Below are 12063 nucleotides of genomic sequence, written 5' to 3' on the forward strand. Positions count from 1 at the left end.
TGTTTTGCGATGATTTTGTCGTGTAAAGAAAATGTTTAGCAGTCAATTTCTCCAAAAATTGTACCAATTGAAAGCTTGGTTTAATTTCTTTAGCTTGCACTTACACGACTTGGTACCAGAATGTCCAACCACAGAAAAGGCAACTAGTTGATAAATTATATAATCCAGAGTCAAAAGTCCGCAATATATAAATAGTCTAGCATTCAACTTTTTTGGTTCTCATTCTCCTGGACAAATAACTTATGGTAACATCATGGCCATTATCTTTTCACAGTGAAGAGTATTAAAGAAGGGAGACAACTCAAAGAAAACCTGACTGCTATTGTCCTACTTAAGTTATTTTTATACTTAATGTATGTAAATTGTGCACTTGTCTCTGAAATCTATCATTTTACCTATATACTGTATTATAACGCCAGATATATGTGAGAAATGTCAACCGGTCGCGAAGCTCCTCAAATTCTGCAGTTGTCTGTCCCTCTGAAACTTGTTTTGTTGTTAATCCAAATTACTGAAAGAAGAAGGACATGAAGGAGAAGAATCCTCAAAATGGTAAAACACTCCTATTTCAGATGTTGGAATCGTTCGTAACAGGCCTACCAAGTATTGCAACCGTAAATTATTTTGTCTTTACATTGCCAAATGGCAATGTTAATCTCGCAGTATGAATAAACTCTTCATAGATACCAGGATTTAATTTGTATATTTACGCCAGACACGCTTTTCGTCTACAAAAGACTCATCAGTAACGCTCGAGTAGAACAATGTTAAAAAGGCCAAAAAAAGTACGAAGTTGAATAACATTCATATAAGGTCTGGAGCTGGCATGTCAGTTGACTGCTAGTAGTCTGTTGTTATTTATGTATTATTGTCATTTTATTTATTTACTTTTGTTACATCTTTTGACATCGGACTCGGACTTCTCTTGAACTGAATTTTAATGTTCGTATTTTTATGCGTTTACTTTTCAACATTGGCTAGAGGTATAGGGGAGGGTTGAGATCTCATAAACATGTTTAACCGCGCCGCAATTTGCGCCTGTCCCAAGTCAGGAGCCTCTGGCCTTTGTTAGTCTTGTATGATTTTTAATTTTAGTGTAACGGAGGGGGTCGGTGACGACACCTCCCGGGACGTGTAGCGGCCAGTACTTCGCCCCTATTCGACCATTGGGATACCTGATATCAGATTATGGCTGAACAATAGACAATAAATCAAATGAAACTATAATTTTATTCACAAATGTACAATAATTGCATGAATATTAATCAAACAAAGTCGGAAATAAACAGGAGTCAGAAAACTTTCTAAAATGGAGTTCAAAAATAAAGTAATTTCAAATGTAAAATGAAAAATAGAGTGTTCCCAGAGTTAGTCTTTTAAATAAAATAAAGTAAATTTGCTTCGCGTTGTGTTTTAAAGTGGTAAAATTGCACCAAAAAGGGGTGACTAACTCTGGCGAACTGCACCGAAGTGGTGGCTAACTCTAGACTCGATTAGTACTAATATTAGTTCCGGCGAGTATTTAGAGGCCTGTGCAAGGCCGACTCCGACTGAATATCAAATGATATCCTAAACTTGTCATTAATCAGGAGAACTTTAATATAAAAGGTACTGAAGAAAAGTTAAATAAATGAATATTCATAAAACATTATAAAAACATCGAAAGTTAAATACTAAAACAGTTCAATTAACAATCCTTACTTTTATCCTACTGTGTTTAAATAAAATTAAACTTAAAATAAACATTTAAATACTAAATAATTAATCTGTGCAAATTAAGGGGAATTAATCAGTTAATCTGTGCAAATTAAGGGGAATTAATCAGGCACATCAAAGCACATCTATTACAATCCTCCCCCCTTAGGACAAATATTAAAGAAATTAATATTTTGGAAAAGAACTATTTAAAATAGATGTGTTGAAAACAATTAACAATATCAATCAATGCACATAAAATGTCAATAAATGTCACAAAAATGTCATATAAACACACGGTCCAACCATCGGAAAAGTTCCACACGGTATAAATGTCCAGGAATAGGCGGTAAACACAAATTATAAAGTACGGTCCAAAGAATATAAATGTAAACGGACACAGTTATACAGCAGTCAATAAAACACAGTTCTAGATTCAAACGGAAACGGAATGTTAATACGGATAATCTGCATTGTCCAAGTTGTACCAGGTATAGTCCACCAATTGTTGTTCTCACGAAAACACTTTAAACGTGTGTTTTCGGGTTCTAAAAAGTCCATCGTTGTACCAGGTTAAGTCCACCATTGTAGATCTCACGGAATCACGTATAACATGTGATTCCGGGTTCAAGATGATCAAAAGTTGTACCAAAAGTAAGAATGGTGTTCTCGATACAAGAACTGCTTACTATATCAGCTGGTTGTCTTCGCACATAAACTAACTGCCACTCAATAGATTTCTGCCATGACTTTAAAAGTCACAAAAGGAATACCATAACCCAATGAAACAAATTTATAACAATAAAACTTGTTCAGAGAGGATAAAAATCCAAATAAATGAGCAAACTCATAAATAAAACTATTCCAACAAGAAACTAAGCTACAATCTAAACAAACCAACATCTAAAGAAAACACAATCTAATCAAACAACGTTTTTGAGGGTGGTTTCGATAACAAAACTGGCTCATTAACGTGACCAAGAAAAACAACAAATCCAATCAAAACTTTGAAACCATACCTACTAAACAATAATATAAACTGACAAAATAAGTAAAATACTAAATATACAAATTAAAACGAATAAAACATACTATATGAAAACTTTAACTTTCCCTGTCTTGCAACAAGAAGTTTGCACATTATCATCCCCAAAATAAACAGATGAAAATCTAACCAAGTCAGATGGAAATAAATTCTGAACTCTGTTGACAACTTTGCATGGTTTTTTCACTTTCTGAAGTGAAGTAGAAACTGGTTTGTCTGGTTCGACAACATGAACAGAATTGACACTTTTACAAACTTTACTGGGACAATTAGCTCTGATATGTCCAACTACCAAACAATTAAAACATTTTTTAACTTTAAACTTCTTATAAACCAGCTTTTTAAGAACTTTGACAATTTGATCAAAACCAGACTTCAAACAACTAAAATCGAAGTTTTCTTCACTTTCCTTAATTTCACATTCAACAGTTTCAACTGTCAAATTAAAAGACTCAAACTCTGTAGCCAAAAATATAGCATCGTCAAAAGTTGCAGGATGCTTAAAATGGACAAACTTTCCCATTTCCTTCTCTAACTTTCCAATAAAAAGATCCATAAAATAAGTTTGCATACTTTGAAAATTATCTGGATATGCACGATGACATAAAAGTTTGAATCTATGTCCAAAATCGAACACAGATTCATCTGACAAAATTAAACAACTATTCAGTTGAAATTTATAAAATGCTATCCTTTCCTTAGGATTAAAGCGTTGAAAAAGTAAACTTTTCAAAAAATCATAGCTTTGCAACTGAGTTGGAGTAAGAAGACGTAAAATAGTTCGTGCTTCTTCTCTTAAGTTTATTACTAACTGAAGAGCCATTTCAGATAAATTCCAGTTATTCCAAAGACTAACTGCTTCAAATTGAATAAAATAATCTTGTACATCGGCACTAACACCGTCAAAAGTACAAGGTTTCTGTTCAAACTTTATCATTTTTAAAATCAAAAATTGAACAAAATCAAAATAAATGTAATAAAAATATTCAAACCAAAACTGAGGGATCAGGTATCCTGGTCACGGCACCATTTGTAACGGAGGGGGTCGGTGACGACACCTCCCGGGACGTGTAGCGGCCAGTACTTCGCCCCTATTCGACCATTGGGATACCTGATATCAGATTATGGCTGAACAATAGACAATAAATCAAATGAAACTATAATTTTATTCACAAATGTACAATAATTGCATGAATATTAATTAAACAAAGTCGGAAATAAACAGGAGTCAGAAAACTTTCTAAAATGGAGTTCAAAAATAAAGTAATTTCAAATGTAAAATGAAAAATAGAGTGTTCCCAGAGTTAGTCTTTTAAATAAAATAAAGTAAATTTGCTTCGCGTTGTGTTTTAAAGTGGTAAAATTGCACCAAAAAGGGGTGACTAACTCTGGCGAACTGCACCGAAGTGGTGGCTAACTCTAGACTCGATTAGTACTAATATTAGTTCCGGCGAGTATTTGCAAGGCCGACTCCGACTGAATATCAAATGATATCCTAAACTTGTCATTAATCAGGAGAACTTTAACATAAAAGGTACTGAAGAAAAGTTAAATAAATGAATATTCATAAAACATTATAAAAACATCGAAAGTTAAATACTAAAACAGTTCAATTAACAATCCTTACTTTTATCCTACTGTGTTTAAATAAAATTAAACTTAAAATAAACATTTAAATACTAAATAATTAATCTGTGCAAATTAAGGGGAATTAATCAGTTAATCTGTGCAAATTAAGGGGAATTAATCAGGCACATCAAAGCACATCTATTACATTAGTTTCTTGCGTATAATACGAAGTTTAGTATGACGTCCATTATCACTGTACTAGTATACATATTTTTTAGGGGCCAACTGAAGGACACCTACGGGTGCGGGAATTCTCGCTACATTGAAGACCAATTGGTGGCCTTCGGCTGTTGTCTGCTCTATGGTCGGGTTGTTGTCGCTTTGACACATTCACCATTTCCTTTTTCAATTTTATACTAATGTCAAAAATAACTTAAATAAATAGCCAAATTCATCCAAAGCCAAATTTGCCTGAGGGTTACAGTTAATTTATAATTATGAACATATCAATGATAGCTCTAGTCAACACAGAAGTGCTGACTACTGGTCTGGTGATACCCTCGGGGAAATAAATCTCCACCAGCAGTGGCATCGACCAATTGATTGTAAATAAACTCATCATAGATACCAGGATTAAAATTTTATTTTTACGCCAGACGCGCGTTTCGTCTACAAAAAACTCATCAGTGACGCAAGAACATTTTTGTTACGATAAATGTGTGTGGTTAATTAATCGCTTAGTTGCAGTGGGTTTGAATGAGAATTTCAACTATTTAAAAAAATAGCAAAATATATATGTTGGATATAAATATCAATATATTTACAATTATTTTCCAAAATTGAACTTTTAACATTTTTAACAATACCCATGATCCTATTTATTGAATTTTTTTTACATGTTTTACATATATCATTTCCTGAAATATTTAATATCAAGGATGCTATTTCAATCAATGTGGTCTAAAAATCCTTTACTGAACAATAAAAGTGCAATAAATTGTACATTCAATAAAAGATCCGAAATTGCGATATTAATCGAATATGTCTTCGATTTTTGTACTTGGCTTCTTATACTTTCAGAAAGATGAGAATATTCATCAGAAAAGAAACATGAGAAAATTCTGATAGCAAAGTTTGCTTTTTACGTTTATTTTGCCCTTTTCGTCGCTGTTGTTTGCCAGTTAAATCGGTTATAAGGAAAGCGTTTTGAAACATTTATATACATTGTGTTTATATTTTTTAGGTATGTGATTGCTTCATATTTACATCATTGTACATGTGAACATTTTTTGTTACCAAATCTTGAAGGATATAATGTTTTAAAATGATTTAGAAACATTTGAGTTCACTAAACTTTCCATCTCGTAACTTGTTATTTTCTATAATGTGGGATGCGGGGTTTATTTGATTTAAATTAATTATTACTTAGTTATATTCAGATATCCTTTCAGAAGTACGCTCACTTGTTATCTGGTTATACAGAATTAAATCATATCATATTTCAAATAGAAGAAAGGTATTTAAAAACATTTCTGTACTATTTATAAATTTATTGAGGGCATGCAACTGGTATGTGTCAGTATGAGGTTATAGATGGGTGATCCTTTATATCTGTATTCTGTAAATATATTGCGTGTTCTTTAACTATTCTGTATGATCTCATACAAATGATTTTACAATTAACATAGTCCATATTATCAGATGCAGTATTATATTAAATTAAACATATTTTATTGTCTAAAACATTGAAAATAGGATCAGACACTATAGTTTGCTACTTATATATGTGGCAATATTATATTGCCCAGTTCTTTAATTTTACACAATTATTCTTGCTCGTATTCTTCATATTTTCAAATCTCTCTTTTCATTATACAGTTTCCTCTTATACTATTTCCTTGTGCATTTTGATCTAATCTTTCTATTCTGAAACCCCATCCAAACCCCACTTTAATTACCGACGACTTAAATCAAATCAAATCAAATCAAATAATTTTATTGGTGTAAATTCCTATACAGAAATGATACCAGCCGACATTTACAAAATACAGATACAAATACAAAAATAAACAAACAAACAGACAAAAGCAAAAAAAAACAAAAAAAAACAAACATATTTTCTCAATGATAAGAGATACATATTTTATGAATCACTTATAGACATGGTCGGCAAAAGTTTGAGTGTTCAGAGATAATTTAGAACATTGGACCTTGTGTATTCTAAGTAAACAGGAAAACACACTATTAATTTAGAATTGTTTCCTGGTACAGATAACTGAAACATGATATGAACATGAAAATAAGACTGTGTACCCTTAGTGGTTCAGGATAATCGTGGAGATAATGGATTCATCTTATCATTAAGGTAATATGCATATCATGTTTGTGAGGTTAATCTTTAAAATACCAAATATTCGTCTTTTCGGGAATGAAAATAACATTCGTCGTGGTCTACAAAGTGCACGAATTTCTTAAAGGAGTAAGCACAGTAAGAACCTTCTTTGGCCCTAGAATATAGCAGTTTTACAAAATTGTTAATACGTAAACTTTTAGCTATTTATTAAAAAGAAGAATACTTCTGTTACATAAATGTGTACGTTTTTTTGAGAATACAATGCACATGTATCGGGTATTGACATCATTAAATCATGCTAAATTACTGAAATCATCACAATTTTAGCATTAGACAGTTTCTTTCTTACATGGAAGTGGTCGCATTTGTGTTCATTTCTAATATGTAAATGTAAGTTGTATTTGATGATAATACATAACATATATAAAGGTTGAGACTGATCACGGATGCGACCACTTGTATTTTTTACAAAAAACATTTATATCCTGTATAATGTATAATAACGCCAGGTATGGCATTTAAATGAAGAAATATACCAATTAAATATAAAATATTGCATTTAAATGAAAAATATCGAATTTTTGCAACCAATACCATGCCATAGCCAGGTATATTTGAGAAATGTCACCAGGTCGTGAAGCTCATTTATATTTCGATTGTGCAGTTGTATGTCCCACTGAAACTCTTTTTGTTGTAAATTCTAATTAAATTATCCACAAAACGGCGAATAACACGCCTATTTTTTTTTATTTTGTTGAAATCGTTCGTAACAGGCCTTCCAAGTATGTCAACTATGTAAATTCTTTTGTTTTTTCGTTGCTAAATGGCAATGCTTATCTAGCAGTATAAAAACATTGTTTAAAGAGAAATGCTTGTGGTTACTTAATCGGTTAGTTTAAGTGGGTTTACATGATAATTTCAATCATTCAGAAATGTATCAAAATCTATGAAAGTTAAATATAAATTGGGACAAATCACATCACTAGAGTAGATACTTTTATATTATATAAGTTCAGATATCAAACACATCATGCATACAAACACTGTGTATTTTGTAAGTACTTGACGACTTGGTTTCTCTAAAGATTTTCTCTTTCTATGGGATCTTTTTATTTCTCTTTTGAAAAAAAAATCTATTTTTCTTCTAAGGTACACAGAAAAACTAGAATTTGAACGTGTACATTTTTTAAATTTATTATTTTCTGAAATATAGAATATGAAGGATGTTATGTCACTCAAAGTTGTCTATTTACTTCTTATCTGAATTTTTATTTTCATTTTCTAAATGCTCAACTTTTCCGAAAACTCATTGTCCTGATCCTTTTCTTGTCGTCCCTTATAATTTAGATTTGTGCTATTCTTTAAAAATTAAATTTCCGTAACCGTAGCTGTGTTTTTTTTATATCCTCGAATAAAATATTTATAATACGAAAAAAAAGAAGATGTAGTTGAACCTGTAACAGTGCATTCATGTGCATTTTCTAATTGTCACCTTACATGTTTTCCTTTTAAATGTGTTCTTTAATACTATGATAATAGCAAGACTTGAAGTATCAAAATGCAGGAAAACTTTATTTACACTTAAAATATCTGAAAATTGAAGAATAACCAACCTTCAACATTAGAATAAATACCTCTTGAATGTCCCTAAATAAAAAATAAAGCCCACGCCAATTGCATAATCAAATCATATTAATCGGTGCCACAAAACAATGCGCGGGAACGTGATATGTATGAACATACTATGTCCTAGCAGTTTAATGTTTATTTTAAGATACTTTCTAGATCATTTTTGTCGAGCCTTCGACTTTAGTCGAAAAAGCGAGACTAAGCAATCCTACATTCCGTCGTCGTCGGTGTCGTCGTCGGCGGCGTCTACAAATATTCACTCTGTGGTTAAAGTTTTTTAAATTTTAATAACTTTCTTAAACTATACTGGATTTCTACCAAGCTTGGACAGAAGCTTGTTTATGATAATAAAATGGTATCCAGAAGTGAATTTTGTAAAAATAAAATTCCATTTTTTCCGTATTTTACTTTTAAATGGACTTAGTTTTTTCTACGGGGAAACATTACATTCACTCTGTGGTTAAAGTTTTTTAAATTTTAATAACTTTCTTAAACTATACTGGATTTCTACCAAGCTTGGACCGAAGCTTGTTTATGATAATAAAATGGTATCCAGAAGTGAATTTTGTAAAAATATAAATCCATTTTTTCTGTATTTTACTTTTAAATGGACTTCTATTTTCTTCCAGTTAACATTAAATACAGTTTGCAGTTAAAGTTTTCAAAACATTTATTAGATTCATTAACTATTCTAGATTTTTACCAAACTTGGACTTAAATCATAAGTTAGTATTAAGAGGAATATTTTCATTGATTGTTTCCCCCATTTTTGTTGAGCCTGCGATTAACAGCAAAAGTAGGCGAGACACTGGGTTCCGTGGAACTCTTACAATTTTTTTGTTTTGTTTACCAGTTTTTAATTGACTACGCGATTGTACAATACAAATGCAATAAATTGTACATTAAATGAAATATCCGAAATGGAGATAGTGATCGATTATGTCTTCGATGTTCTACATTGTTCTACCTGGCTTTTATACTTTTAGACAGGTGAGACTCACTGTGTCTAAATCACACCGGCACAATTTGCTCGGACTCGATGGTATCTAACATCCGGCACAATGACGGAACACCAATAGACAAACGAATGGTAGGTTTCTCCTTATTATTTTATTTTTTTGATAGTATCGATACATATACAACTATTTTTTTATTGTGAGATGCAATATTATCTACAACCGTTCTATATTAACGGAGAAATAAGTCAAAATGCTTGTCAAAATGACGAATTGAGTGAACCTTGCCTCGAAATTGTTTAATTTCTTGTTAAATTGTTCACATTGTACGGAATTAAAGGTACGGGAAGATAGATAGTGACACGGAGATTGCAAATTTAGTTATTATGAGCATCTCAATAATTGTAACTCTGTGTATGGAACGAAAGAAAAGGGTCATGTCAAAATGGAACTGGCCGGTTTCGTCAATGTATACAACCCGGTTTCGTCATAGATTTCAAAATGCATAACCCGGTTTGGTAAAAAAAAATAAATCATAATGGCATTACATTATAATTGATTATTTAACTTCAGTGTTCAAAAGGAGTTTTGTGGGTCGTTCGAAAACAAGTTCGTTCACCGGACAGCGGCTTACTATTTATATGATTCTCAGATTCAAATAAATAATAAGCAAATTCCTACTCTTATAGAACACAAATATTTTAATTTTACTTTGCATTCCGAAATTTATAAGTAATCTAATCATTATGATGTATGAATCTTTTCTACCATCGTTAAAAATAAATCTTCTTAAGGATAAACGTTGATAATAAGACAAATGTATATGCATGCATAATCGACACAGAAAATGAATGTAGGATTAAAACTACCATGCATTAAAATAAAATATATTTATCACTAATTGTAACTATACTGCTATGTACAAATTAGTATAATAGTCTCAGGTCATCGATAAAATTCAATAATAATTATTTTGTTAACATTATTAAAAAAAAACGAGTCTGTACTGTCGCCATTGTGTTATGATGATCGTACACTGACGTATATATACGGACAGACGGATTCAGTTTATTTCAAAGTGGGCGTATTTCGAACAACTTTTACATATCGCCGAGCGTAGCGAGTCGAACAATCTTTTGATTATTTTTTGCTTTACAAAATCGTTAAATACAGGAATCAATATAGTTTTGGCAACCAAAGGTGGGGTCGGGGCGTGCAACCTATACGTCATCTAGATTCGCCACTTATCTTATAAAGTGAATACCGAATTAAAATATTGTAAGAAATGAGAAAACATGGACACCCGGGAAATCGGATTATGTGAGTTGGATTATGTTTATTACAATAAATGCCGAATATCAAGTTCTTTTTATCGATTTCTATACCTTTTTTTCAAATATATAATATATAAGTTATATAGGAAAATGACAAGGCAGACAAATTTACAAATAAATCGACTTGGGCGATATCATAATAAAACTTATTTACCTTTAATTACGATTTTTTTTCCATTTCTTTGCCTTTTTACACGCCCGTCCCAATTTTGACAGGACGTATTATTGTATACACCCGTCTGTCCGTCCATAGAGCAGAAAACAGCCACAATGGGTCTTCAATGAAGCGAGAAACTCCCGCATCAGGTGGCGTACTTTAGCTGGCCCCTTAATAGATATGTATACTAGTTCAGTGATAGTGGACTTAATAGTAAACTGCGAATACATGTATGTTTATTATATTTAAGGGATAATTTTAACTATGATACAAGTTTTGGAACAAATCACGAATTTACTGTACAGGCTCTGTCATAAGACGAGTTAAGGTTTATTCATCATTTTTTTTTTCATTATTTGTACTTTTGTTGTACTGTTCGTGTCAGCGACAACACTTAGACTCAGTCCATTCCCGAGTCACACGCTTGTAATTCCATGGTTGTTTTTGGTTGCTTTATACCATATGTGTTTTGAACATAAAATAGGCAGGTAGTTTTCTTGTTTGAATTGTTTTACATTTATAATTTAGGGCCCTGTTATAGTTTGCTTTCGTGCAGTTTGTGTGTTTTTCTCATTGTTTAAGGCATACGCTGACATAAACTTGATTAATTCAACATCATATGTGTGTCTAAAAGAAAGTTGTCTCATTGTCAATGTGTATGGGATAAGTGGTTACCGTCACTTCTTCTAAATAAGCCCTAGATATAAATGACGGTCAGGTTTTGCAAACCAACTTTTATTCACATTGAAAATACAAAACTGTCAGATATTGTTTTCGAAAGTTATCTTGAAGTTTTAATTGAATTTGAACTGTAAAAAAATGAATTTGAACTGTAAAAATGATGTGAAAAACATGCCTAGGAAAATAAATGTGCTTACCAGAAACGGGGAGAAAGGTACAAATCTCACTGTTATGTTATGGATGCTTAAGTATGAAAACTCGCCTTTGTGCGCAAGTAACACAGTAAACTTAGTATATAGTACCAGAAAATCTGGCAGGACTGCATGCATGATTAATTTGTACAGAACAGTATAGACTATAGTCGGTTTAAGACTGTTCGTCAATGATTGAATGCATAGTGTTTATAATGTAGTATAGTAAATTAAAATTATGACACAATCAAAACACATACTTTTTATTTTCCATCTTTACATACTACTATTATAAACAAAGAAAATATAATAAAGTTACAAAATAATTAGATACCATTGTTTGCTTTTGAGTATTTATATTCCATTAATTTAAAATTAGTTTGAAGTTAAGTGAAATAAGGGATACGCCTTTCATTATGAACATGTGTATTATCATAATTAACTATAAGTGCC

This window comes from Mytilus trossulus, chromosome 6, assembly GCF_036588685.1.
Source record: "Mytilus trossulus isolate FHL-02 chromosome 6, PNRI_Mtr1.1.1.hap1, whole genome shotgun sequence".
Taxonomy (NCBI): domain Eukaryota; kingdom Metazoa; phylum Mollusca; class Bivalvia; order Mytilida; family Mytilidae; genus Mytilus; species Mytilus trossulus.